The 27,869-nt window shown below is 43.9% G+C and overlaps 1 protein-coding gene across 1 annotated transcript in view; it reads right to left on the reverse strand.

The window, feature by feature from the left end:
• Positions 1-20,486, reverse strand: part of LOC149447645 (adhesion G protein-coupled receptor F5-like) — a 145,744-nt gene extending 125,258 nt beyond the window's left edge. Inside the window, exon 1 of the mRNA XM_089652268.1 lies at positions 20,337-20,486. The gene's annotated coding sequence lies outside the window, so the exon portion shown is untranslated. The remainder of the gene's footprint in view (positions 1-20,336) is intronic.
• Positions 20,487-27,869: the final 7,383 nt, after the last annotated feature.

Here is a 27,869-nt window from a genome sequence, read left to right on the forward strand (position 1 = left end):
AAGGACAAATCTGAATCCCCAGTCAAATCCAAATCCTTTGTTTAGGTTCAGAATGATAGAGAGAAAGAGATGTATTTATTAGAAATCTGAAAAGGTTTTTATTCTGAACTTTGTTTTCATGCCATTGGATCTTTTATAAAGACATTGAGGGTTATTTACCAAAGTTGGAGAATGCAAAATCTGGTGCAAAACTGTGCAAAGTAACCAATCAGCTTCCAGTTTTTTTTTATATTAACAATTTTTATTGGTTTTCAAGTAAATCAAGTGTTAAAGAAAACAAAGAGAAAATAAAACAAGCAAAACATAGAGGTACATCGATGGCTAATATTACATTTGGTCAAGACCAGTGGAGTCATATAGTAACAGTGCGAGAAAAATCAGGGTCTTACAATTTGGGCTGGCATAGAGGAAGAGAAGGTATCCCACGGGAGCCAAATCATCTCAAATACAGCAAACGAACCACTATGTGAAGCAGTCAAACACTCCATCTGTCTTACATCGGTAATAAGTTTATACAAAGTTGGCAATGAAGGTGGGGTAGAGGATAACCAACACATAGGAATACTTCTCCTGGCCACTGTTAGCACATGTGCAGCAAGTTTTCTGGCTAGTTTAGATAGACCCGGGAATGGCAAGCCCAGCAAAAAATGCAGTGGGTCAAATGGGAGAGAAACTTGCAACAATGATTGCAACAAGGAGCGGACCTCTTCCCAAAAAGGGGCAATGGAGCTGCAGGTCCAAAAAATATGATAAAGAGAGCCAGAAGCTCTACTTCAGCGCCAGCAGGCAGGAGAAGCACTCAGATTATAAACATGAAGAACTTCCGGTGTTTTGTACCACAACATCATAATCTTGTATATGTTTTCCTTAAAAACCACACATATAGAGGATTTAGATGCATTATCCCATATTTTCTTCCACGTTAATAAGTCAATATCACGTTGTATAAATTGAGACCACCTACGCATATAAAGGTGAGCATCATTGGACAAAGGGGTGGCCTCCATAAGAAGTTTATAGGTGCTAGAGACAATACCCCTTTGATGGGGACCTTCCATACATAGACGTTCGAAGGGGGTAGGTTTCCCCAAGCTCAATGAGGGTGATAGAGTAGAGAAAAAGTGGCGTATTTGAAGGTATATATATAGATGACGAGAGGGTAGAGAGGCTTTCCTCTGGAGATCCGAGAATGAATGTAACTTACGAGTCACCGGGTGTACCAGGTGACGTAGTTGAAAAAGGTTAGATGTCAATGAAAAAAGCATGGGGCCTAGGAGTAAGTGGCGAAAAGAATGGACATCCACCGCCGAGGTCGACCAGAGAAGGGAACACAGATGAACTGGGGACAATTGTAAAGCCTCGATCTCAGTCCATGTATTGGGAGGGTAGTGAATGGACCATGACATAAGAAAGCGAAGGTGGGTTGCAAAATAGTATGTTATTATATCCGGTGCTCCCAAGCCTCCCCTAGAACGTGGGGAAAGCAGAACAGAACGAGCAATCCTGTGCCGCCTGTTGTGCCAAATAAAATGTAAGAAAGATTTCTGAAGGGAGTGAAGCTTGGACATAGGAACTGGTACGGGGAGGGTTGCAAATAGATATAAAAGTTTGGGTAGCACAGTCATTTTTAAGACATTAATATGACCGAGGAAAGAGATAGGCAAGGCATCCCAGTGTTTCGGGGAGCGAGAAATTGCTATAAACAGTGGGGGAAAATTAGCCTCGTATATGGATTGTTAAGAGGAACTAAGGTTGGTGCCTAAATATTTTAAAGAGTGGGTGCACCACCGGTATGGAAAGGCTGCCTGAAGGGAGGAAAGAACAACAGGAAAAACATGTATTGGAAGTGCCTCAGTTGTGGACGTGTTGACCTTATAGCCTGATAAAGCCCCAAATTGTTTCAAAGTTTTGTGCAAAATCGGTAAAGAGGTGTGGGGACTCGTAAGTGTGAGGAGGATGTCATCTGCAAATAACGATAATATGTACTCATGAGAATGGGATTGTATCCCCCGGATATCCGGATTCGACCTGATGGCAATAGCCAATGGCTCCAGACAGAGAATGAACAGCAGGGGAGAGAGTGGACAGCCCTGACGAGTGCCATTTGACATCTGAAAGGGGGGTGAGAGAAAGGAAGCTAATCTGACCTGTGAGAAAGGGGATGAATAAAGGGCCTTCAAAGCTGCTACAAATGAACCCCTAAAACCAAATCTCTCCAAAACCATGAACATGTAAGGCCAGCTTAAACGGTCAAAGGCTTTTTGGGCATCCAAGCTCAATAACACAGCAGGGGTAGAGGAACGGTTGACCAGATCAACCAGATCAATAGATCTCCTGGTGTTATCTGCAGCCTGTCTGGCAGGTACAAAGCCCACCTGATCTCTGTGTATGAGCTTGGAAATAATACCGGATAGTCGATTGGCCAAGATTTTAGTAAAAATCTTATAATCGGAATTTAGTAGGGCAATAGGGCGATAGTTATCTACGATAGAGTGATCCTTATCAGGCTTAGGAATAACCAAGATATATGCACGGGAGAAGTCTGGGGTATGATTCCCTTAAAAAGATCTCGGTAAAGGGAGAGGAGATGAGGGGCCAGAATACCAATAAAAGATTTATAGTAGGAGTAAGGCAGTCCGTCCGGTCCCGGGGCTTTACGAGAAGGGAGGTGTTTAATTGTATCCAATAATTCCTCTAGCGTAATGTCCGCATTAAGAGCATCAATGTCTGAGGGTGATACTCTCGGAAGTAGCAAGGGGTCAAAAAAATTATCAAACGATGGTTGTGTGAGAGAAGGGTGAAGGTCCGGGGTCAAACAGTTATACAATTTCCCATAGAATGAGCCAAAAAGGGTTGCCATGGCCCGAGGATCATAAATAGGGCTTCCATCTGGCTGTATTAGAAGGTCGGGCATCGTGGAGGGGGACTGGGCTTTGAGACGGTTGACTAACATACGGTGTGGCTTATTAGAAAATTCATAAAATTTCTGTTTATCCCAAAGAAGGGATTGTGCAGTCTTACTGGAGTCAAGAGCTTTAATTCGGTCACGTAGAAATGTTACCCTCTGAAGCCCTGAAATAGATGGCTTATTCAGTAACTGACGTTCCGCCAACGAGAGCTGTTGTATGAGAGAGGCCCTAGCACTCGCCGAGGACTTTTTTAAACGAGAACCCATGGAGATACAGAGTCCACGAAAAACCGCCTTGTGGGCCTCCCACAGAGATGAGGAAGAAGTTACGGAACCGACATTAAGGGTAAAGTATGTATCGAGTCCCCGTGACAATTCATCCCTAAGATGGTCTGTGGAAAGAAATGTCTCATTAGGCGCCAGTGACACGGTTTGGGCATAGCAGGGGGGAAAAAAAGATTTAAGGTCAAAGAGGCATGGTCAGACCAAGTGATGGGATTGATTTCAGAGGAAACCAGAAGTGGGAGCAAAGAGGCAGAGATGAAAAAATGACCTAGTCGGGAATAACTACGGTGAGGGTTGGAGTAAAATGTAAATTGTTTATGAAGAGGGTGTTTAATCCACCAAGCGTCAAAGAGACGATGCTCCCTAATCAATTTACGGAAAGATTTTGAAGAGGAGCATTGCCGCTTCGAGGGGGTGGACTCAAAAAGCACTTTCCTGTCTTTATGGGGGGAAACAATCAGATTAAAATCTCCCCCTACAATCACCTGTGAGGTAGTAATAGAGTCTAGATTAGCGAGCGTTTGGGATAGGAATTGCAGTTGACCTGTATTGGGAGCATATAAATTCAACAGAACGAGGGGAGTTTCGCCATGCATACACTCTAAAATAATAAAACGACCCTGATGGTCAACCTTGGAGGAAACAACCCGAAGGGAGCAGTGTGACCCAATAAGGATTGTCACCCCGGCCTTCCCAGAAGGATTAAAGGCCGAGTAGGCTTGGGAAAAAAATCTCGAGGCAAAACGAAAAGAGCCAGTCGATTTAAAATGGGTTTCTTGGACAAAAATAATGTCTGCTCCAGAGGATCGGAATTCCCTCAAAGCCATCCACCGTTTTTGAATGGAGTTGAGGCCCTTGACGTTATATGACAGAAACCTCAACGCCATTATGAAACAACGACAACTGACCTACATGTAATAGCATGAAAAATGAATGGAATACCATCGATGTAATATAGTGAAAAACAAAAAACATAAAACAGTGGAATAACACAGTACAGTGCAAGGTAATAGTATAAAAAACAAAAAACAGAGAACTAACACTAGTAAGTATCCGCAAGGATATAAACTCGGGGGTAACAATGTGACCCAAGTCGTCTAGGCTTATGGCTAGACAAAGTCGGGAGCAACTCGACAACCAGGACATCGGAAAGGTCGTCAAGCCCGGCCAGAAAAAAAAACAATCAAACATGAAAAACACCCGACAATTTGGCCGGACAGATAAGGGAAACTTGTGGGAAAATTATGTAGAGACAAAAAGAACCAAAAACCCAGGAGGGAAGGTTCATCACCGGATTCAGAAGGGCGCCCCAGAGAATCATCAAGCAGGTGGATCAGTTGACCGAGGAAGACGCGGACGTTGTGGGGTGCGGGAAAGTCTCTTCCGACCTCTGCGAACTGGGGTCCAGATCTTGTTGGGGGTGGCGGATGGACGAGACGGAGTTGGTGGCAGTGGGGATACATCTTCAGACAGAGGTGGAAGTCCCAGGCGTTTTAAGAAGGAGTCCGCCTCATGAAGATCACGGAGCACAACTTGGGTATTGTCCCTGGTTACAATCAGCCGAAAGAAAAACCCCCAGCGGTAAGGGACACGGTGTTGTTGAAGGTGTGTGGTGATCGGTTTCAGGTCTCGTCGCTTAGCCAGTGTAATCGGGGACAGGTCGCAGAAGAGTTGGAGTCTGTCCCCCTGAAATTCCAGAGATGATTTGTGGCGAACAGCAGAAAGTAGAGCTTCTTTGCTTTGGAAAAAATGAAAGCGAACAATAACGTCGCGAGGTCTGGTGCCTTCAGCAGGTTTTGGGCCCAAGGAGCGGTGAGCCCTATCCATACGCCAATCTGCTTCTGGAACCAAGGGGGCAGTCGCGGTAAAGAAGGACAGAAGATGACGGTGCAACTGTGCATCTGCAATAGACTCGGACATACCGCGAATACGGATATTTTGGCGCCGTTCCCTGTTTTCCAGATCCTCTTGCTGGAGCTGCATTTGGGATAAGGAGTGCTTCAGATAAGCGTTATCCTCTTCCAGCACATGGACGTATTGTACCAGATCATCAAACTCATTTTCCAGTCTGTTCGTGCGGTCTCCAATCTGGGCAATTTCCCCTCTGAGATCCAAGGCCAGCTTTCCAACCTCAGCGGATATGGACGCGGTAATGTTGCGCAAAAAATTTTGAAGCTTGTCATCCAACGCTGACAACGTGAGAGAAGGTGACTGGGTGGCCTGTTGAGTTGTCTGGGTGGAGGGAGGATGTTTCCCTGAGGCAGAGTACCCCGCAGCTCCCCCAGTAGCATGCTGGGGCTCATAGTCCTCCAGCAGAGATTCAGTCAGGGCAGAGGCTGGAGTGTCTGTGGGTGCAGTACCGGCCGTGACCACCGGGGGGCCGCGATCCCTCCCTGGGCTCCCAGCCATATTGGAGACTGGGAATTGCGGCCTGGAGAGAAACCTCCGGAGCGGCGAGGGCCGCAGGTCACGTTATTGCGGGGAGGGGGGCCTCCAGCGCCCTATCTTCCCCATCAAGCTTCCTCTCAGGTGCCGGGTCGGGTGTGGAGTACGGGTGACTCACCCGCAGCTGAAGAGGAGCGGAAGCGGCTGTCGGGTGAGTCTGTACTGACCGGGGATGAGCGGAGCTCACTTAATGTGCGGCCGCCATCGTCCCTGGGCGCGCATGCGCCCCCAGCTTCCAGGTTTTATTGCTAAAGCTTAAGTGAACAAGCTGAAGTTAGAAGCTGATTGGTTACCATGCAGAACTGCACCAGATTCTGAGGAAAAACCCCATTAGCCCCTGGTTCACATATCTGCGTTCCTGTGGGTATGAGAGCCCATTCATTTGAATGTCATCACCATATAGGTTGCTGATCACCGCCATTACTAGTATAGTGTTTGTACAGATCAAGATATTGATCACGAACAGAACTATACTAGTGTCTCCTTTGTACAGTGTCCCCAAAACAGAGTGTTAGCAGGATTGGCCCCTTTCGCTGCCAGCACTAGCGTTTAGCCCGTCTGCTGTTTTTCACAGAAGATTTCTACAAAGTGATTGTGGACCAAAGCAATTTATATGCACAACAATACATGGCCGCCCATCCAAATTCAGCTCTTGCCAGACAATTTGTATGGAAACCTTACATTCAATATGGGCATTACAAAAAAGAATGAATTGTGGTCATATTGGTCCGCAGATCTGATTCATTGTATGCCTGTGTTCTCTGCTGTTATATGCCCAACATGGACCAGCAAATGTATTGGTATGTCGCTGGACTTTGAGTGGTTATACCAGGATGCAGCTACAGGCATCATCCTGGTATCGTTTTTTTTAGCTGGTGGTGTCAGGAATGGACTGGCCAGCAATAGTGGGACTCAGCTGCCTTATGAGCTGCAGTACCAGGGCTGGCCAGCGGGTGCTCCCAGCAATCAGAGACTCAACCTTGCAGCCAGTCAAACACCTGGAACTAATTATACTGGTGTATTTAAGGGACATTCAGACCTGCAGACTCTGCCTTGGTGTTGTGTTTCTCTTGGGCCCTGCATCCTGTTCCTGCTCCCTGTTCCTGTCTGATTCTCTGCTGACCCTGCTCTGATCCCTGGCTTGTCTGACCATTCTCCTCTGCCTGACCCTCTGTACCACACTGCCCGCTACCTGCTGAACCTGGCCTGTGACCCCGACCATTCTCCGCTTGCTCCCCCTGTACCTACCTGCCCAATTGATATTGACCCGGCCTGCCTGACGACGCTTGCATTGTATGTACTGTTATCTGTGAGTGGTTGGTTTGGTTCGTTTGCACTGTGTTATGTTTTAGTATTGCACTGCGTTTATGTTTGTATGGTTAGTGTTATTAAATTACATTGTTTATAACATATCTGAAGTCTGCGTTTCCCTGCGTCAGTCACACACCTCTGGTCATACCCGGGAGCCCTGACATTACACCAAGGCCAATCCTTACCAGAAGTGGCTGCACAGGGAAGCCATCTTGGTTTGTTGATGGGAAGGATGGATCTGGATGAGGTTGTGTATTTATATCTGCTAGTGTTTGATGACAGGGAGTATGCTTATCAAACTCTGAAGGAGTATACCCGGGATGAACTGCTAGAATGTATACGGCTCGCTCATGTTCTAGTAGATCAGGGCACAGAGTTCTCTGAGGTGCAGCCTTTGATTGAGGTTTGTGCTGAGTTGGTTTAATCTGGTACCCCCGAATGCAGGGATGATTTTTTGCCACCATTTAGTGCAGACTAGGTAGAGTCCCTGGTGTGGTTATTAGAGGATGATGTGGGTTACTTTCTGGAGCGTTATTCCACATGTTCACCACAGGTACTAAGAGATTGTATAAACGCAGTGCAGTCATTGACCAGACAGGCTTTGTGTAAGCTCAGCTTTGTTCAACCCATACTGCAGACATGGACAGACTTGTTGCACCCAGCCTCAGTCAGCTTACAAAAACCCAGTCCTGCTTCTAATCTATTTCCTCAAAACTCTATTCCTGCATTCCCAACAGCTCCTCCTGCCCTGCTATCTACCGCATGTCAGTCCCCTGTTCCCACTCGCTGCACCTATCCTGCCTTTAACCCTGTAAAAAAGCCCTCTGTAGCAACTGCTCCCTCTCCTGTTCCATCCTCCAGTTCTTCTCTGTCTCCAGCTGCTCCATTCGTTTGCAGACCTGCGTTTACTTGCAGTGCTCCAGTAGTTAAAACCAGAAAAAACCGAAAATTCTTTCCAACCAATACCATCCTGCCAGTATCCAAACCGGTGAGCCTGCCGTCTGAGAACCTGCCTTCCGTGGTTCAGCCTGGTGCCTCGGCACCCGCCATTCAGCCTGATGCCTCTATTCAGCCTGGTGCCTGTACCCAGCCTGATGCCTCTACTCAGCCTGATGCCTCTACTCAGCCTGGTGCCTCTACTCAGCCTGGTGCCTCTACTCAGCCGGATGCCTCTACTCAGCCTGATGCCTCTGCCCGGTGTGCCTCTGCCCGGTGTGCCTCTGCCCGATGTGCCTCTGCCCGGAGTCCAGCCCGATGTGCCTCTGCCCGGAGTCCAGCCCGATGTGCCTCTGCCCGGAGTCCAGCCCGATGTGCCTCTGCCCGGAGTCCAGCCCGATGTCCCTCTGCCCGGAGTCCAGCCCGATGTGCCTCTGCCCGGAGTCCTGCCCGATGTGCCTCTGCCCGGAGTCCTGCCCGATGTGCCTCTGCCCGGAGTCCTGCCCGATGTGCCTCTGCCCGGAGTCCTGCCCGATGTGCCTCTGCCCGGTGTGCCGCTGCCCGGAGTCCTGCCCGGTGTGCCAGTCTTTGATATCCCGCCAGTTACCAGACCCGGGCGGTGGAACATTTTGCCCAGCTAGGACTGTTTGGAGCGTCCTGAGGCCGCTCCTTGAGGGGGGGTACTGTCAGGAATGGACTGGCCAGCAATAGTGGGACTCAGCTGCCTTATGAGCTGCAGTACCAGGGCTGGCCAGCGGGTGCTTCCAGCAATCAGAGACTCAACCTTGCAGCCAGTCAAACACCTGGAACTAATTATACTGGTGTATTTAAGGGACATTCAGACCTGCAGACTCTGCCTTGGTGTTGTGTTTCTCTTGGGCCCTGCATCCTGTTCCTGCTCCCTGTTCCTGTCTGATTCTCTGCTGACCCTGCTCTGATCCCTGGCTTGTCTGACCATTCTCCTCTGCCTGACCCTCTGTACCACGCTGCCCGCTACCTGCGGAACCTGGCCTGTGACCCCGACCATTCTCCGCTTGCTCCCCCTGTACCTACCTGCCCAATTGATATTGACCCGGCCTGCCTGACGACGCTTGCATTGTATGTACTGTTATCTGTGGGTGGTTGGTTTGGTTCGTTTGCACTGTGTTATGTTTTAGTATTGCACTGCGTTTAGATTTGTATGGTTAGTGTTATTAAATTACATTGTTTATAACATATCTGAAGTCTGCGTTGCCCTGCGTCAGTCACACACCTCTGGTCATACCCGGGAGCCCTGACAGGTGGTTGGCTTTCATGTAAAAGCAATCCCAGTGGGCCATTAGCTGCTGAATTGTTTTTAGAGAAGCAGGAAAGGACAACCCCCCCTCCTGCTGCCTTCCACAGTTTTCTTGGGCTCTCCTGTCCCACAGGGGAATCAGAGAATGCAGCCGGCAGTTCTGCTGGCTGACTATAGAGCTGATCAGAGACCAGAATGGCTCTAATCATCTCTATAGTCTAAGAAATCGTAAGCTACGAGCATTTCATCACTTCAGTTTCACAGGAGATACACAGCACCATTTGTAAATTGGGAAAGCATCTGATTAATCACACCGATCTTGGTGAGATCAGATTATGTAAGGGCAGAGGAGATATTTAAAGTTGGATAGAAGCCAGATTTCTAAAAAAAGAATAGTATGTAAAGAGCGGTTGCACCATGCATGTGAGGTATCGCCGCGAACGTCAGATCGAGGGCAGTAATTCTAGTACTAGACCTCCTGTGTAAATATAAATTGGTGACATGTAAAGACTTTTAAAGCTTCGCCCATCGATAATACAAATGTATGTTCTCTGTTGCCATTGTACCGGCATGCGCAATTTTAAAGCATGTCATGTTTGGTATCTAATTAGTCGGTGTAACATCATCTTTTTTAATTTTTCAAACAATTGGGTAATGTGTTGTGTTTTTGTGCATTTTTCACCTGTGTTACCAGAGCTACCTTGGACTTCACTAAGAGGGGCACTCTGTTCATTTTGACCTGGACATCGGAAAGCTCAGAGAGGCCACACCTGATGAGCTATATGTGAGTAAGTTGGCTGTATTGAGGTCACCTACCTACCTACCCAGTGGAAGGGATATCTTTTATGCTGTGTGTGGCGCCTGTGTGGGAAGAGTCGTTGGAGGTTGGATAGCAAGGAGATCTTACCTGTGAAGGAACCAGGTGTGATCCAAAAGGCGTATTGGCCCATTGGGTCGTATGATGGAGGTGAGGGGGCATTTTAGCCATTAAAGGATCTGTTTGGTGTGCACATACACGGCAACATCTGCATGCCAGGAATAGCGAAGCACCTTATCTGCAAATTATTTGCACTTCATTGTACGTTTATTTATATGATTGATTTTTCAACTTTTTGTTTTTTTGATTCACATGTGAATATTTTATGTGTTTTGTAATTCAAGCACTTGTCACTTTGATTTATGATTATCCCGCATTTGGGATTCACCGTTTATACACTTGGTGTATGATTATCATCCTGTTTTGTGGGATTGGGAAGTTTGGTATTTTATCTCACAATATATTGGGTCCATTTTTAGGACCAAGTTGATTGTTCCACAATATTCACCATATGGCACTATATTTTAGATCCCTGAAGGATCTTAGCACTACTAAGTTTGATTTATGATTAATTGATTGTATATATGTTGTTTTAGCTCTGCACCATATATTTTTTTTATTATTTGGTTTATACACCTATAGGTATAGGATTAAGGTGCTAGCAGCTTCATCATTGTTTACAGGTCCATATATATAAGCGCAGGGGGAACATTGATTCCTTTTTGTGCATTAAAATTCTAAAAAGTATATTTTTCCCAAAAGATTTGCGTTTGAAAAATAGCTGCACAAATAATGTGTGACGTTAAAAAAAACACCCACTGTTTTATTCTCTAGGGCCTCTGCTTTAACCACTTGACCTCCAGAGGATTTACCCCCCTTAATGACCAGGCCTCTTTTTGCTACTCGGCGCTGCACTAATTCAACTGATAATTGCGCGGTCATGCAATGCTGCACCCAAACAAAATTTACGTTCTTTTTTTCACACAAATAGAGCTTTCTTTCGATGTAATTTGATCACCTGTGCGCTTTTTATTTTTCACGCTATAAACAAAAAAAGGCCAAAAATTTTGAAGAAAAACAATATTTTTTACTTTCAGCTATAAAAAATATATAGTAAACTCAAAGTTGGTTATACATTTAGGCCAAAATGTACTCTGCTACATGTTTTTGGTAAAAAAAAATCCCAATAAGTGTATATTGATTGCTTTGTGTGACAGTTATAGCGTCTACAAACTATGGTATAGATACTGCAATTTACGCCATTTTTCTGCTATACAGCGCTGCACTAGCTTAACGGACAATTGTGTGGTCATGCAATATTGTACATAAATGAAATTTACATCCTTTTTTCCCCACAAATTCAGCTTTCTTTTGGTGGTATTTGATTGCCTATGCGGTTTTTATTTTTTGCGCTATAAAAAAAAGGCTGACAATTTTGAGGGAAAAAAAACAATATTTTGGACTTTTTGCTATAAAACATGTCCAGTAAAAAAAAATGCAAAAATCAAATTTAGTCATAAATGTCATGTGTTTTCTAAAAAAAAAACCCAATACGTGTAACTTAATTGGTTTACGTGAAAGTTATAGCGTTTACAAATGGCGGGAAAGATACTGGGATTTTTAGGGTTTTTTTTATACTAATAATGGCGGCGATCAGGGACTTATGGCAGCGACCAGCGACTTATGGCGGGACTGCGGGACTGCGACGGACATTCTGACATTGGAGGGTACTGACTTGGGGTCACTGACATCCCCAAAAATACTAATACAGTGATCAGTGCAAAAAAAAAAAACACCGACACTGTACTAATAGCACTGGGGAGGAAGGGGTTAACTTTATTTTGCAGGGAAGGGTTATAGGAGTGAGGGGAGTGTTTTACTAGGGGGCGGGGGTGTGTACTGGGTGGGACAAGGCTGATCAAGAAAGAGAAACTGTTCTTTCTCGATCAGCTCATCCTCTAGCTGACAGGGAAGTGACAGACAGCACAGCTACTGCAGCAGTGCTGTCTGTCACTGTTTGCCGCCGATCGCCGGGAAACAGCCACTAAGGAACGGCTGTGACCCGGCGACTCACATCTGCGGCGGTGATCGGCGGGACAGATAGGGCGGCGGTGCGCCTCGCGCGCGCCCCCTATTTGTTTACAAAACACACCTTTTAAAACGTGGTTTTGCCTGCCAGTGCTGCCCTGCTGCCGTATATCTACAGTGGCTGGGTGGCAAGTGGTTAAAAAATATATAATGTCAGGGGGTTCAAAATAATTTTCTAACAAAAAAACTATTTTTTCATGTGAATAAGTGTCAGAAAAGGCTTGGTCTTCAAGAGTGGGTGATGTGTGGCATAAGCTTCTAATGTTGGCCCTGAAATACCTGGATAGTAGAAGCAACCCCTCCAAATGACCTGTTTTTGGAAAGTAGACATTCCAAGGTATTTACTAAGAGGCATGGTGAGTGTTTTGCAGATCTCATTTGTTGCCACTTGTTTTTGGAAAACGAAGGAAAAAAACTAAAATTTATTTTTTCTTTTCTTTTTTTCTTTTTCAAAACCCTGTGACAAAACTGATATCTGTAAAATACTCATCATACCTCTTATCAAATTCCTTGGGGTGTCTACTTTCCAAAAAGGGGTCATTTGTGGGGGTGTTTGTACTATCCTGGCATTTTATAGCCTCTGAAACTGTGATAGGTAGTGGGGAAGTGATATGAGGAAATATGCCCTTTGATAGTCTGGAGGTGGTCATTGGATTTTGGGGGCCTGTATGTGGCTAGGCTGCCAAAAAGTCTCTCACATGTGTTATCCCCATACTCGGGAAAAGTAGAAGAATGTGTTTTGGGGTGTTATTCAACATATACCCATGGCCTGCATTAATAATATATCATTAAACTGACAACTTTGTAGAAAAAAAATTGTCATTTTCAAAAAATTTGTGGCAAAAAATAAAATCTGCAAAATCCTGGGGGTGTCCAAGTTCCAAAAATGGATCATTTGGGGTGGGGGAGGTTGTACTGCCCTGGGATTTTATTGGCACCTCAAGAAATGTGATGGGCAGTCAGAAAGTAAACGCTGCGTAGATTCCAATACATATACCATAGTTTGTAGATGCTAGAACTTTTTACATAAACCAATGAATGTACATGAATTGAGATTTTTTTTTACCAAAGACAGGTCGCAGAATACATTTTGGCCTGAATTTATAAGTAACTTTCAGTTTATTGGATATTTTTATAACAAAATCGTCTTTTTTGTTTATAGCACAAAAAGTAAAAAGCGCAGAGGTGAACAAATACCACCAAAAGAAAGCTCCATTTGTGTGAAAAAAAGAACATAAAGTTTGTTTGGGTACAGCAGTGCACGACCGTGCAATTACCAGCTGAAATAGTGCAAAAAAAATGGCCTGGTCATGAAGGGGGTAAATCTTCTGGAGGGCAAGTGGTTAAGCAAGACCATATTCCTTACTAGAAATGCACTTTATGGCTACGTTCACACCTATGCAGGTTGCATTTGATGCGTTTCTGCATTGCGTGTTTGTCACGTTTTTGATGGGTTTTGCTTTTTTTAAATTTTTCTTGTTGCTCTGCAGATTTTAAACGCAAAACGCAGAAAAAAATGCAATACATGCTTTTCTGCAGTATTCCAATTGGAGTCTATAGAACTAAAAATGCAAAGTTTTGCGTTAAAAATAGTCCTTGACCCTTTACATAAAACGCACCGGGGGAAAACACGGAGATGTGAACCTGTCGCATAGGAAATCATTAGAGATGAGCGAATCGAACCAGGCGAACCGGAATTCGATACGAATTTCAGGAAAAATTCGATTCGTGTCGAATCTGAATATTTGCCTACTTTGGGTGCGCGAATCGGATTTTTCCCGATCAGCCGGCAAAAGTGTCCCTGCAGAGAGCTCCGCTATTTCTGACATTTCTCTGACAGTTCCTTCACATGTACAGCGGTTGAAACATTGTATCTATTAGTTTCCATTTAGGATACAGATGTTTCAACCGCTGTACATGTGAAGAAGCTGTCAGAGAACTGTCAGAAATAGAGGAACTCTGCACATACACTTTTTGCCGGTTTGGAATTCTTATTTTCATCCTACTTCTTCTTCTTCTTCTTCATCCTCATCCTCAGAAGAAGAAGAAGAGGATGAGGATGAGGATGAAGAAGAAGAAGAAGAATAAGAAGAAGAAGAAGTAGGATGAAAATAAGAAGAATTCCAAGCCGGCAAAAAGTGTATCTGCAGAGCTCCTCTATTCTGCAGATACACTTAGAGGAGCTCTGCAGATACACTTAGAGGAGCTCTGCAGATACACTTAGAGGAGCTCTGCAGATACACTTTTTGCCGGCTTGGAATTAATCTTATTTTCATCCTACTTCTTCTTCTTTTTCTTCTTCTTCATCCTCATCCTCATCCTCAGAAGAAGAAGAAGAGGATGAGGATGAGGATGAAGAAGAAAAAGAAGAAGTATGATGAAAATAAGAATAATTCCAAGCCGGCAAAAAGTGTATCTGCAGAGCTCCTCTAAGTGTATCTGCAGAATAGAGGAGCTCTGCAGATACACTTTTTGCCGGCTTGGAATTATTCTTATTTTCATCCTACTTCTTCTTCTTCTTCCTCTTCATCTTCATCCTCTTCTTCTTCTTCTGAGGATGAGGATGAAGAAGAAGTAGGATGAAAATAAGAATAATTCCAAGCCGGCAAAAAGTGTATCTGCAGAGCTCCTCTATTCTGCAGATACACTTAGAGGAGCTCTGCAGATACACTTAGAGGAGCTCTGCAGATACACTTTTTGCCGGCTTGGAATTAATCTTATTTTCATCCTACTTCTTCTTCTTCTTCTTCTTCTTCTTCATCCTCATCCTCAGAAGAAGAAGAAGAGGATGAGGATGAGGATGAAGAAGAAGAAGTAGGATGAAAATAAGAATAATTCCAAGCCGGCAAAAAGTGTATCTGCAGAGCTCCTCTATTCTGCAGATACACTTAGAGGAGCTCTGCAGATACACTTTTTGCCGGCTTGGAATTAATCTTATTTTCATCCTACTTCTTCTTCTTCATCCTCATCCTCATCCTCAGAAGAAGAAGAAGAGGATGAGGATGAAGAAGAAGTAGGATGAAAATAAGAATAATTCCAAGCCGGCAAAAAGTGTATCTGCAGAGCTCCTCTATTCTGCAGATACACTTAGAGGAGCTCTGCAGATACACTTAGAGGAGCTCTGCAGATACACTTTTTGCCGGCTTGGAATTAATCTTATTTTCATCCTACTTCTTCTTCTTCTTCTTCATCCTCATCCTCATCCTCAGAAGAAAAAGAAGAAGAGGATGAGGATGAAGAAGAAGAAGAAGAAGTAGGATGAAAATAAGAAGAATTCCAAGCCGGCAAAAAGTGTATCTGCAGAGCTCCTCTATTCTGCAGATACACTTAGAGGAGCTCTGCAGATACACTTAGAGGAGCTCTGCAGATACACTTTTTGCCGGCTTGGAATTAATCTTATTTTCATCCTACTTCTTCTTCTTTTTCTTCTTCTTCATCCTCATCCTCATCCTCAGAAGAAGAAGAAGAGGATGAGGATGAGGATGAAGAAGAAAAAGAAGAAGTATGATGAAAATAAGAATAATTCCAAGCCGGCAAAAAGTGTATCTGCAGAGCTCCTCTAAGTGTATCTGCAGAATAGAGGAGCTCTGCAGATACACTTTTTGCCGGCTTGGAATTATTCTTATTTTCATCCTACTTCTTCTTCTTCTTCCTCTTCATCTTCATCCTCTTCTTCTTCTTCTGAGGATGAGGATGAAGAAGAAGTAGGATGAAAATAAGAATAATTCCAAGCCGGCAAAAAGTGTGTCTGCAGAGCTCCTCTATTCTGCAGATACACTTAGAGGAGCTCTGCAGATACACTTAGAGGAGCTCTGCAGATACACTTTTTGCCGGCTTGGAATTAATCTTATTTTCATCCTACTTCTTCTTCTTCTTCTTCTTCTTCATCCTCATCCTCAGAAGAAGAAGAAGAGGATGAGGATGAGGATGAAGAAGAAGAAGTAGGATGAAAATAAGAATAATTCCAAGCCGGCAAAAAGTGTATCTGCAGAGCTCCTCTATTCTGCAGATACACTTAGAGGAGCTCTGCAGATACACTTTTTGCCGGCTTGGAATTAATCTTATTTTCATCCTACTTCTTCTTCTTCATCCTCATCCTCATCCTCAGAAGAAGAAGAAGAGGATGAGGATGAAGAAGAAGTAGGATGAAAATAAGAATAATTCCAAGCCGGCAAAAAGTGTATCTGCAGAGCTCCTCTATTCTGCAGATACACTTAGAGGAGCTCTGCAGATACACTTAGAGGAGCTCTGCAGATACACTTTTTGCCGGCTTGGAATTAATCTTATTTTCATCCTACTTCTTCTTCTTCTTCTTCATCCTCATCCTCATCCTCAGAAGAAAAAGAAGAAGAGGATGAGGATGAAGAAGAAGAAGAAGAAGTAGGATGAAAATAAGAAGAATTCCAAGCCGGCAAAAAGTGTATCTGCAGAGCTCCTCTATTCTGCAGATACACTTAGAGGAGCTCTGCAGATACACTTAGAGGAGCTCTGCAGATACACTTTTTGCCGGCTTGGAATTAATCTTATTTTCATCCTACTTCTTCTTCTTCATCCTCATCCTCAGAAGAAGAAGAAGAGGATGAGGATGATGATGAAGAAGAAGAAGTATGATGAAAATAAGAATAATTCCAAGCCGGCAAAAAGTGTATCTGCAGAGCTCCTCTAAGTGTATCTGCAGAATAGAGGAGCTCTGCAGATACACTTTTTGCCGGCTTGGAATTATTCTTATTTTCATCCTACTTCTTCTTCTTCTTCCTCTTCATCCTCATCCTCATCCTCTTCTTCTTCTTCTGAGGATGAGGATGAAGAAGAAGAAGAAGAAGAAGTAGGATGAAAATAAGAATAATTCCAAGCCGGCAAAAAGTGTATCTGCAGAGCTCCTCTATTCTGCAGATACACTTAGAGGAGCTCTGCAGATACACTATTTGCCGGCTTGGAATTAATCTTATTTTCATCCTACTTCTTCTTCTTCTTCTTCTTCTTCATCCTCATCCTTAGAAGAAGAAGAAGAGGATGAGGAGGAGGATGAAGAAGAAGAAGAAGTAGGATGAAAATAAGAATAATTCCAAGCCGGCAAAAAGTGTATCTGCAGAGCTCCTCTATTCTGCAGATACACTTAGAGGAGCTCTGCAGATACACTTAGAGGAGCTCTGCAGATACACTTTTTGCCGGCCTGGAATTAATCTTATTTTCATCCTACTTCTTCTTCTTCTTCTTCATCCTCATCCTCAGAAGAAGAAGAAGAGGATGAGGATGAAGAAGAAGAAGAAGAAGTAGGATGAAAATAAGAATAATTCCAAGCCGGCAAAAAGTGTATCTGCAGAGCTCCTCTAAGTGTATCTGCAGAGCTCCGCTATTTCTGACAGTTCTGTGACATTCACTCCATACAGCGGTTGAAACATTGTATCTATTTGTTTCCATAAATGGATCCATTTATGGAAACAAATAGATACAATGTTTCAACCGCTGTATGGAGTGAATGTCCCAGAACTGTCAGAAATAGGCTATTTCTGACAGTTCTGTGACATTCACTCCATACAGCGGTTGAAACCGCTGTATGGAGTGAATGTCCCAGAACTGTCAGAAATAGTCTATTTCTGACAGTTCTGGGACATTCACTCCATACAGCGGTTGAAACCGCTGTATGGAGTGAATGTCACAGAACTGTCAGAAATAGACAGAAACTGTCACAGAACTGTCCTTCTTCTCATCCTTCTCCTTCTTCTCATCCTTCTTCTCATCCTTCTTCTCATCCTTCTCCTTCTTCTCATCCTTCTCCTTCTTCTCATCCTTCTCCTTCTTCTCATCCTTCTCCTTCTTCTCATCCTTCTTCTTCTCATCCTTCTCCTTCTTCTCATCCTTCTTCTCATCCTTCTCCTTCTCCTTCTCCTCATCCTTCTCCTTCTTCTCACCCTTCTCCTTCTTCTCATCCTTCTCCTTCTCCTTCTTCTCATCCTTCTCCTTCTTCTCATCCTTCTCCTTCTCCTTCTTCTCATCCTTCTCCTTCTCCTTCTTCTCATCCTTCTCCTTCTCCTTCTTCTCATCCTTCTCCTTCTTCTCATCCTTCTTCTCATCCTTCTCCTTCTTCTCATCCTTCTCCTTCTTCTCATCCTTCTCCTTCTTCTCATCCTTCTCCTTCTTCTCATCCTTCTTCTCATCCTTCTTCTCATCCTTCTCCTTCTTCTCATCCTTCTCCTTCTTCTCATCCTTCTCCTTCTTCTCATCCTTCTCCTTCTTCTCATCCTTCTCCTTCTTCTCATCCTTCTCCTTCTCCTTCTTCTCATCCTTCTCCTTCTTCTCATCCTTCTCCTTCTTCTCATCCTTCTCCTTCTCCTTCTTCTCATCCTTCTCCTTCTCCTTCTTCTCATCCTTCTCCTTCTCCTTCTTCTCATCCTTCTCCTTCTCCATCTTCTCATCCTTCTCCTTCTTCTTCTCATCCTTCTCCTTCTTCTTCTCATCCTTCTCCTTCTTCTCATCCTTCTCCTTCTCCTTCTCCTTCTCCTTCTCCTTCTCCTTCCTCATCTCCAAGGGCATTTAAATTAAAGGTACAGTGTTCTGCACTAATTTAAAGGCTCTCTGAAGCCTAGAAACCCTTTTTATAAGTTAACTTCGTAGCGAATTAATTCGCATCGAATCGAATTTCTTCCTGAAATTCGGCGAATCAGCCGAATCAAATTTTTGAATAATTCGCTCATCTCTAGAAATCATGTTAAATGGACTGTACTGTGTTTCTGCAAAATGCTGCAGAAAACGCTTACATGTGAACCTAGGGTAAGGGAGACTATGGGGTTGATTTACTAAAATGGGAGAATATAAAATCTGGTGCAGCTCTGCATAGAAACCAATCAGTTTCCATGTTTTATTATCAAAGCTTAATTGAACAAACTGAAGTAAGAAGCTGATTGGCTGCCATGCACAGCTGCACCAGATTTTGCACTTTCTAGTTGTAGTAAATCAACCCCTATATTCCTATATAGAGAACTGTAATTTTAGACCCGGGTTCACACTGTTGCGGTGTGGGAAATGCTGCGAATCCTGTGCGTTTCCCGCTCCGCATTGCAATTGCATGGCGTTCATGCCATCTGGTGTCGGGTGTCAATGTTAAGTTAATGACACCCTGTAACAGATCGCAAAACATGATGCGCAGGGGCGGACTGACCATTTGGGAACTCGGGCACTGCCCGAGGGCCCTGTTTCAGTAGGGGGCCCCATGGGATGCCCCTGGTACCTTTTTCATAGGTTTTTTGGGTGTGGGTGAGGACACAGGGGCCCCATGATCCCCTATTGCCCGGGGGCCCCATGAGTTGTCAGTCCGCCCCTAGAGATGCGATTGCCAGAAATTACATCGCATGGGTGAGAACGCTCATGTGATGCGATTCAGGTGCAGGTAAACAAAAGGGTCCTGCGCCTTTTTGGTGTGGATGCAATTTGAGCCATACACAATGTATGGCTCAAATTGCACCGTACAGAATGCTGTGCGATTCCTGTGTGGACTACATGCAGTGTCCTGCATAACATTAGTGTGATCCCAGTGTTGAGGAAGACTGTATTCCTTTTAAAAATTGCAGCATATATTACTATGATTGTCTTGATCTAGCTAAATATGGGCAGATTTTCAGAGGAATCTCTAAAAAGCAGTGCTAATTTCGTTGCCAAAAATATTTTCGTCATATATTTCATCAGCTGTATGTTTCGAGTGACAAACACTAAACAAATTTTCGTCAATTGATGAAAACAATGAACAAAACCAATGCGTGGGTTTCCTCCGGGTACTCCGGTTTCCTCCCGTATATGTGTGAATGTGAGTTAGGGACCTTACATCGTACACTCCTTGAGGGTTGGGACATATTGAATGTACAATATATATATGTAAAATACAGCGTAAATTGACAGCGCTATATAAGTACCATAAATAATAACATGGTATTAGATTTTTTTTACTCCCAGGGTACATAATGAGTTTGGAAATTCTTTAGAAGTACTTAAATAATGCATTACAATTTAACTAAAGCCATTAGATTTTAGTTGACTAAAACAATTTTAGTAAATTAAAATGTACTGCAAATTTTAGCCAACAAAAATACAACTAAAACTAAAACACATCAGATGATTAAAATACAACTAAAACTAAAACATATCAGATGATTAAAATACGATTAAAACTAAAACATATCAGATGATTAAAATACGACTAATATTAAAATAGCATTTTAGACAATGCCAAAAACATTTGAGGTGAAAATGACCTCTGCTAATAAGGAACTACTCACATGTTGCTGTACCGTGTCTCCTGCGGGTCCTCACTCACATAGTTCTGTGTGACCTGTGCTGGACTGAACTTATTTATTTCATAATATGTGGATGCTACAAAGGATGAGAAGTTTTAAGACGCACTTCCTGATTCCTCTCTTGCACAAAGAATTCACCTTTGCATTTCTCTCTGTCTTCAAACTTCTTATGAGGACATTCCAGTCTATTGTTGGGTTATAAGGTAAACAGCTGCAAGAGCAACTCAACCAGAAGGAAGACCGAGGACCAATACCACACAGGAAAGAAAAATGATATATGCACAGTGGTATCAACTATATATTCTCTATTAAAGTATTAATAAACCCACAACAGTACAATCAGTCTGTATATGCAGTAAAGCATGCTTATTATACTCACTGTGGAACCTAAGGGGTTAATCCTCTGCACTGTGTAAAAAGGCCATTGGATCCTTTCTTCCCTGTTTCTCCTCTTTTTCAAGCGACCACCATTTATCTCCTGATAAAACAGACTGAACCGTAGGCATTTTGCACATGCTCAGTTTGGTGTTTATTGCTAGAGAGGTTTTTTTTTCTTCTTGGGAGAGTACATGCAATCAGCACTGTCCAAACAGAGGTCAGGGGCCCTGCATCCTCCTAGAGAAGAAAGAAAACTCCTCTTACAAGATGTAGCTAGTGCTGGGCTGGACACTGATAGAAGTCACAAGAATGCTCTAACTTCTGATGAGAAAATGTATTTAGCAGTTTATATTTACTATAAAATAATTTCCATGTTCTGTGTACTGTGGGAGACCAGATATAGTGAATGCAGGGTCCGGGGAGACCAGATATAGTGAATGCAGGGTCCGGGGAGACCACATATAGTGAATGCAGGGTCTGGGGAGACCAGATATAGTGAATGCAGGGTCCAGGCAGACCGGATATAGTGAATGCAGGGTCCGGTGAGACCAGATATAGTGAATGCAGGGTCCGGGGAGACCAGATATAGTGAATGCAGGGTCCGGTGAGACCAGATATAGTGAATGCAGGGTCCGGTGAGACCAGATATAGTGAATGCAGGGTCCTGGGAGACCAGATATAGTGAACGCAGGGTCTGGGGAGACCAGATATAGTGAATGCGGGGTCCGGGGAGACCAGACATAGTGAATGCAGGGTCCGGGGAGACCAGACATAGTGAATGCAGGATCCGGGGAGACCAGATATAGTGAATGCAGGGTCCAGGGTTTAGTAACACTAACTATAATTAGGACTAATTGAAACATTTCAAACACAGAATACATCTTTTACCATGTGGTTTTGTATTATTATACAATGCATTGAAGATGGACCGCGCTATAGCTGAATGATGGCTACAGCACGGTCATCCAGTTCTTTGGACACAGCTGATCACATGACATGGTAAAAGGCTAACCACTCTGGACTTTTATCACGTGATCAGCTGTGTCCAATCACAGCTGACCACCATGTAAATACACTTGCCCGTTATCGGCAGTACTTTCCTCAAGCTGTTACAGCGTGAGGAAAGTACTGCAGGTAACAGGCAAATGTCAAAGCAGACATCTGCACTGATAATCAGGGCACTTATTATCAGTGTCCTGATTATCAGTGCAGCAGCAAAAGTGCCCAACAGTGCTGTCCAGCAGTGCTCTGCAGTGCTGCCCATCAGTACCCAACAATGCTGCCTATCAGTGTCCAACAGTGCTGCCCAGCAGTGCTGCCAATCTGTGCAGCTTATCAGCGCCACCAGTCAGTGCTGTCAGTGTTGCCAGTCAGTGCCCTTAAGTGCTACCTATTAGTGCCCATCACCGCCGTCTATAAGTGCCCATCGTTGCCACCTATCAGTGCCGCATATCAGTGCAGCAGCATCAGTGCCTCCTCATCAGTGCCCACCAGTGCCACCTCATCAGTGCAAACTCTCAGTGCTGCCTCATCAGTGCCCATTTCTGTTGCCTATCAGTGCAGCCTCATCAGTGCACATCAGTGAAGGAGAAAAAATTACCTGTTTGCAAATTATTATAATAGAAACAAAGAAAACCTTTTTTTTCAAAATGTTCACTCTTCTTTTTCATTTATAGTGCAAAAAATAAAACCCCCAGTGGTGAATAAATACCACCAAAAGAAAGCTCTATTTGTGTGAAAAACATTACAAAAAAATTCATATGGGTACAGTGTTGCATGACCGCGCAATTGTCATTCAAAGTGTGACAGTGCTGAAAGCTGAAAATTGGCCTGGGCAGGAAGGGGATAAATGTACTAGTGGGTAAGTGGTTTAAGAATTGCTAAACTCTTGGATGTGGTGGCTGCATTAGTTTTCCTTTTTCAGGCTTTTTTTTCTTGCAATCCCATATAATGTTATCTGCTTTTCCACATATTTGTGAATTGCTAAGCAACTCCCCTATAGGTAATGAAAATGGGGGGAGGGGATGTTGTCTGTTGGCTTTATGTTACAACACAGTACTACTTCCACTCAACCCTGATGGAGCTGATTTATCACAGTGGTAGTAAATGTTTGTTTTATGAATAAGGGCTCATGTACACTGCAGCTGATAAAGTCACGCTTAGGAGCTGTTCAGCGTTTTTTCAGCAGCCCCTGAACTCTCAATAATGTTTTCCTATGTGTCCATGCACACATAGTCGTTTACAGTCGTTTACAGGCAGTTGAGTTTACAGTCGTTTTCTTGAACGCACCAAACTTGCGTTCAGCAGTAGATTTTATCAGCGTTTCAAACACAAAATGCTTGTAAATGTGTGTAAACACGGCTAACCGCGTTTATAAATGTTTACGTTTAGAAGCGTTTTTTAACTGTTCCATTTCCAGATACTGTCCAGATCCTTTTTTCATCATGAAAAATGCATGCAAATAGTTTTCAAGGTACTCAAACGGAAAAAACACTGAACACAGGATGTTCATACCAAGCTTGTCACACATTGTAATGACCAATTCACACCTCAGACCTCACCCACCCTTGGAAACAAAAGATATGTTAATGACCATTCACACCTCAAATTCCTCATGAAGACCCCTGCCAGGTGACCTTAATGACTCCCTCCACCAGACACCTTTCCCACCCTTGGAAACAAAAGAAATGTTAATGAGCAACTCACACCTAAGCTAATCTCAACACATACTGCTGTCTCTGCTTCTACTCTCTGTGTTTCTCTGAAACAGTCTGAAATCGTTAATAATTTACCACTTTTCAACGCATTCTGAGCATCTGGGAGGTTCTCCTGTGCTTATCTTTAAAAAACGCTTCTAAACGCAAAAGCACGTATGCAAAACAGACATTTTTTAACCTAAGTTTTCCAGCAGTCAGTTTCCATCGTTCAGAAGTGTCCCGTGTACATGGGGCCTAAGATAATGTTCACTTTAAATAACCAATTATGTGATGTACAAGGGAGATAATAAAAAGTATATGTACTTACGCATCATTGGATACATTCAGCAAACCCAGCTTTTCCTTTTTTTAACTAAGAAAATCAGAACCCTAACCATGAACTTCTCATTTTCTACATTTTGGTATGTCAGATATACTAATGAAAGTATTTTGTAATGCTTGTTCAACAATTACATAAAATGCTTGCTGGTCCTACCTGAAATGTGATGATAACTTCCTGTGCCGGCTGTTATTAGTTGTTATTGTTCTCAGCTATCTCTACAGATGACAAAACAATCCCCCTCCCCCAGTGTCATGATGAATATGAGAGGGGGAGGTGTTCTGTAGACATGCCCTAGTGTATTAATGCTGCTTTACTATAGATACAGTCTGTTGAGTGAGCAATGTCACCCTAGAACAGCGGTTCTCAACCTGGGGGTCGCGACCCCTTTGGGGGTCGAAAGACCATTTCCCAGGGGTCGCCTAAGACCATCGGAAAACACATATTTCCGATGGTCTTAGGAACCGAGACACCGCTGCTGTCTCCGGCGATGTGTGGGTGGGATGATATGCTGCCCCTGTCACCGCCTCCTCGCCGCTGATTGGCCACCGGAACTGTAGCTCAGGAGAGGCACACAGGCGGCCAATCACCGGCGAGAAGGTGGAGCTTGGAGAGGAGGAGCCGAGCGGCAGCGCGCGGAGATCGAAGAAGATCGAGGGAGCTGCAGGAACGAGTGAAGAGAGAGGCCAGAGAAGGAAGACAGCTGACAGGTAAGTGCAAATTTTGCTGCTGCAGCCAGGTATGCAGGCTGTAGATGGGAGAGGGAGAGAGCGAGCCCAGGCTGGAGCAGGAGTCAGCAAGGTAAGTATCATTGGTGTCAGTGGAAGGGATAGTGCCCCATCATTTGTGTCACTAATACTAACGATGGGGCACTATTCCTCCCCCCACTGACACCAACGATGGGGCACTATTCCTCCCCTCACTGACACCAACGATGGGGCACTATTCCTCCCCCCACTGACACCAACGATGGGGCACTATTCCTCCCCCCACTGACACCAACGATGAGACAGTATTCCTCCCCTCACTGACACCAACGATGGGGCACTATTCCTCCCCCCACTGACACCAACGATGGGGCACTATTCCTCCCCCCACTGACACCAACGATGGGGCACTATTCCTCCCCCCACTGACACCAACGATGGGGCACTATTCCTCCCCCCACTGACACCAACGATGGGGCACTATTCCTCCCCCCACTGACACCAACGATGGGGCACTATTCCTCCCCCCACTGACACCAACGATGGGGCACTATTCCTCCCACTAACGCCAATGATGGGGCACTATTCCTCCCACTGATACCAATGATGGGGCACTATTCCTCCCACTGATACCAATGATGGGGCACTATTCCTCCCACTGACACCAATGATGGGGCACTATTCCTCCCACTCATACCAATGATGGGGCACTATTCCTCCCACTCATACCAATGATGGGGCACTATTCCTCCCACTCATACCAATGATGGGGCACTATTCCTTCCACTGACACCAATGATGGGGCACTATTCCTCCCACTCATACCAATGATGGGGCACTATTCCTTCCACTGACACCAATGATGGGGCACTATTCCTCCCACTGATACTAATGATGGGGCACTATTCCTCCCACTGACACCAATGATGGGGCACTATTCCTCCCACTGACACCAATGATGGGGCACTATTCCTCCCACTGACACCAATGATGGGGCACTATTCCTCCCACTGACACCAATGATGGGGCACTATTCCTCCCACTCATACCAATGATGGGGCACTATTCCTCCCACTGATACCAATGATGGGGCACTATTCCTCCCACTCATACCAATGATGGGGCACTATTCCTTCCACTGACACCAATGATGGGGCACTATTCCTCCCACTGATACCAATGATGGGGTACTATTCCTCCCACTCATACCAATGATGGGGCACTATTCCTCCCACTGATACCAATGATGGGGCACTATTCCCCCCACTGATACCAATGATGGGGCACTATTCCCCCCACTGATACCAATGATGGGACACTATTCCTCCCACTGACACCAATGATGGGACACTATTCCTCCCACTGACACCAATGATGGGACACTATTCCTCCCACTGACACCAATGATGGGACACTATTCCTCCCACTGACACCAATGATGGGACACTATTCCTCCCACTGACGCCAATGATGAGGCACTATTCCTCCCACTGACGCCAATGATTGGGCACTATTCCTCCCACTGACGCCAATGATTGGGCACTATTCCTCCCACTGACACCAATGATGGAGCACTATTCCTCCCACTGACACCAATGATGGGGCACTATTCCTCCCACTGACACCAATGATGGGGCACTATTCCTCCCACTGACACCAATGATGGGACACTATTCCTCCCACTGACACCAATGATGGGGCACTATTCCTCCCACTGATACCAACGATGGGACACTATTCATCCCACTGACATCAGTGATGGGGCGCTAGTCCTCCCACTGCAAAATTACAGTTATGAAGTAGCAACGAAAATAATTTTATGGTTGGGGGTCACCACAACATGAGGAACTGTATTAAGGGGTCGCGGCATTAGAAAGGTTGAGAACCACTGCCCTAGAACATGAAGCGAGTTAATGGCAGGATCACCAGGTAAAAATAAAAAAAAAAATAAAACAAATGCAGCCACTACATCTAAGTTCTGATGAGATTCATTATAATGCATTTCTGTTTTTGGGGTTTGGATACGCTTTAACGTGAATGTACAACAAATTATTTCTTCTTCAATTGAGTAGGGAAGGGTTTGAACCCCTGCCGGATCATATTTTGCTGTCTGTACTGATGTGGAAAAACAAAAAAAAAAGTCTAAAAAGAAAGAAGACTAATGCAGCCACCACATTTGAGGATTGGTAACTTGCAATATATTACATTTTTAATTTGGGGTTTAATACCACTTTACGTCCATAGTGGGGTGCCATAATATAGATTTTATCTTGTGATATGAACATTATCAATGATTGATTAAATAAAATGTGTCTGGCTCTAACATAAGCTAGTATAATTGTGGATGAGTATTCCCATTTCTGTGTGAAGAAGCAAAGGTCACCTGTGAAATGCATTACAATTATAACTACAGGCACCATCCATCTCAATAAATTATGGTATATTCTGTGAGACATAGCCGATTGATGTATACCCCAAAACATTACATACCAAGAGCTGGATGGCAGGTGGCATGGATAGGGGAACATTCATCTTGTGAATGCAACAATTGTTCTTTTTTTTCAGATTAAGAAGATACAAGACTCCTTCTACTGAATTATATTGTTGTATCTGTACTGTCTGCCTTTATATTGTAAAGCGCAGCGCAAACTGTTGTCACTATATAAATCCTGTATAATAATAATAATAATAAAATAAATAAATAAAAGATGTGATTTTTAGATCATTGATTTTGATTGTAATGAATGTAAAATACCAACATCTCAAGAAATCCCCCATTTGGCATGTATGCGTTTTTTCCTACAAAATATTTTTTTATATCATTCTGCACCTCACTGCTGCTGGTCTGTTGCAGCTCAACAGAGGAAAAACAGATGTCGGGGATTCTAACCATTCCCTACTTTCTATGAGAGTGAATAGGGCTAGGGCTATATTACAGTATATTACGGCTAACAGGGCTAGGGCTATATTATATTACGACTAACAGGGCTAGGGCTATATTATTTTAGGGCTAATAGAGGTAGAGCTATATTATACTCGGGTCAATATGGCTAGAAATATATTATACTAGGGCCAATATGGCTAGAACTATATTATATAAGGGCTGATAGGACTAGGGCTATATGATATTATGATTAATAGGGCTAGGGCTATATTATATTAGGACTAATAGGGCTATATTATATTAGGACTAATAGGGCTATATTATAATTGGGCTTGAGTGATATTATATTAGGACTAATAGGGCTATATTATATTAGGACTAATAGGGCTATATTATAATAGGGCTAGAGTGATATTATATTAGGACTAATGGGGCTATATTATAATAGGGCTAGAGTGATATTATATTAGGACTAATAGGGCTATATTATAATAGGGCTAGGGCTATTCT

The sequence above is a fragment of the Staurois parvus genome, unplaced genomic scaffold (assembly GCF_062004578.1).
Source record: "Staurois parvus isolate SC_StPar_1 unplaced genomic scaffold, SC_StPar_1.0 ptg000678l, whole genome shotgun sequence".
NCBI lineage: Eukaryota > Metazoa > Chordata > Amphibia > Anura > Ranidae > Staurois > Staurois parvus.